Below are 2,861 nucleotides of genomic sequence, written 5' to 3'. Positions count from 1 at the left end.
AACTAACGAATGCGAAAGGTTAACCCATGCGCAGTTCATGGTTAATACTTTTTCAAAGCCTAGGGAACCCAACATTTCATTTGTTTATTCGAATAGGATTTCCAACCATTTGGGGTGTTCCTGCAAATAGCTATTGAAGAGAAAAGGGAGTCGCGTGCTCTCTGACATGGTTGTCTGTTGAAGTACAAACATCCTTTGTGCCAATAGATAATAGATTGTTTACACGGTTTATATGATCTCTATAAATAGATAAACTCAGCAATTGTAATATTTAGTGGTGTGGGTATTAAATTGATAGAGTCCAAACCATGTATAAGCTTAATTACGAAAGCTATCTAGGTGTAATATGTGTCAACCAGTTATCTATTTAGCCGAAGGATAACCGTGATTCTTTTGTAAAACATATGTAAATAGAAATAGAAATACAAATTTAGTAGGTGTGTTCATTTATGAAAAGCAAAAACTTTTTGTGCTCTTTTGTAAAACATATATAAATCGCAAAAACTTTTGTGCTCTTTTGTAAAACCTATAAAGTTTACTTTGTGCTCTTTTGTAAATACATTTGTGAAAAACTGAAGTTGTGGTTTTCTTGTAGAAACTCAAAAGTTCAGTTATTCATATAGTTAAAAGTTATGAAGTAAAACTTTTGTGTTTTTTTTGTAAAACCTCAGAAGTTCACCATTCATATTGTAAAAGTTAAATTTTTTGTTTGGTTCTTTTTGTTAAACCTCAAAAATTAACTATTCATTTTTTAACAGCAGTACGGGATCACTCGGGGGTGACTTAACCACCGACGCGTTCATTTCCCATAGTTGCATAACCCGCTCCCAACTGTTACCCATGAGGAAACCAGACCCAATTCGAAGGCATGAGCGGTAAAAACCTCTCCCCCACTGCCTCCACAACGCGATGTGCAGAAGGCACCCCTTGGGTGGAATTCAAGGGTAAAGGGCAACCTTGTGTGCAATGCTGCACCCAACATGAGTCAAACTCCTGACCTCTTGCTAAAAGAGGCGGCAGACCACTACCACATGGACTACAACACAATATTCAAAAGTTAATTATTCATAACTTTAAGTTTTAGAAGAAATAGAAATAAAAATATACATAGAAATTTAATAGGTGTGTTCATTTGTAAAAAACAAAAATTTTTGTGCTCTTTTTTATAACATATGTAAATAGCAAAAACTCTTGTGCTTTTTTCTAAAACCTAAAAAGTTTACTTTGTGCTCTTTTGTAAAAACATGTGTAAAAAACTAAAACTTTTGTGGTTTTCTTGCAAAAGTTCAATTATTCATATTGTAAAAGGTGAAAACTTTTGTGATTTTTTTTAAACCTCAAAAGTTCACTATTCATATTAAAAAAGTTAAAACTTTTGTAGTTTTTTGTAAAACCTCAAAAGTTCACTATTCATATTAAAAAATTTAAAACTTTCGTGATTTTTTGTATAGTTCACTATTCATAACTTCAAGTTTTAGAAGAAATAGAAATAGAAATAGAAATGTGTGGGGCAGAGGGCTCGTAATACCCCCGTTTCTAGGAACGGCTATTTTTATCGAACAAAAACGACCCTTTCTTTGAACCTCTTTTCTGATTAGCCATAAGTATCCAAGAATACAATCGAAAGTGGAAGGATAAAAAAAAAAAATACCTGGAGCTGGAGCCTTCGGAGACGATAAGATACATTGTGATAGTACTTCGATGATTTGGTGCTGCAAAACTTTAGAATATGTGATGAAACCATATCACTATTCCAAATAAAATAAAAACACACTATTAGTAACATTTTGGAGTTATTTATCATTTGATAAAAAGAATCATTATACAATCATGCTAACACTACCCTGAAGAAAAAATCATATTTTATACATACCTTAATAAAGTGTAGTACTTTTAAAACAATATTTGATATTTGACCACTTAACATCATCTATCTACATCATATTAAATGCATACCTTAATAAAGTGCAGCTAGATTGACTAAAACTATGCAAGACGAGATAATCTGCTACCTTAATAAAGTGCAGCTAAAGTGACTGTCATATTAAATGCAAACATGAATATTAAAAACTTTAGGCAAAAAAATTAAAACTTAAAATAACTTTAAACCGTAAACCCTAGAGAATATTCTATCAACTCCAACGATCTATTTTATGAATAGTTTATACTTCTTAATACGTTTATAATAATCTATTATCCACTAAAAACGCAAAACGAGAAAACCTAATTGCTTTATCTTTAGTATTCTATCTAATTTATAGTGTAAACTACTACTCTATTATACATAGATCTGAATATCAAACATAATTTTTGAAATATCAAAGTTAATGATACATCTATTATATTTTCACTAAATTCCCACTCACAAAAGTCTCACATCAAAAACAGAAGTTTACGATTATTATTATTCTTACTATTAAAACTAAAATTAAAATTATTATAATTATTATTAAAATTTATTATAAATTATAATTATAAATAACTGATATTGGTATCTCTACAAAAAGAGTAAAATTTTCAAACGAGATGAATCAACAAACATATATAATCTGAAGAAATCAAATTGTTTTTCACAATTCAGCGGCTCAAACTTTTCTTTATTTAAGTTTTATGCAGCTCGAAGTTTTGTTTTCTTCCCAAATGAGAATGGGATGAATCACCAAACAGGTGGGTTAGCCAGAAATCAAAGAGGATATCGAACCCACCCAATAGATTGTTACAGTCAATATACTAACATATACAAAGATAGTTATTCCAAACGTGAAATCAAACCCCAAAACAACCTTAAATTAAATCAAAGGTAACTGCTCGAAGAATATACGAGAGGATGTAGTGTAGCCGGAGGTGGTGTCGTTGCAGGT

The sequence above is a fragment of the Rutidosis leptorrhynchoides genome, chromosome 3 (assembly GCF_046630445.1).
Source record: "Rutidosis leptorrhynchoides isolate AG116_Rl617_1_P2 chromosome 3, CSIRO_AGI_Rlap_v1, whole genome shotgun sequence".
NCBI lineage: Eukaryota > Viridiplantae > Streptophyta > Magnoliopsida > Asterales > Asteraceae > Rutidosis > Rutidosis leptorrhynchoides.
Note: the sequence above shows the minus strand (reverse complement) of the source record.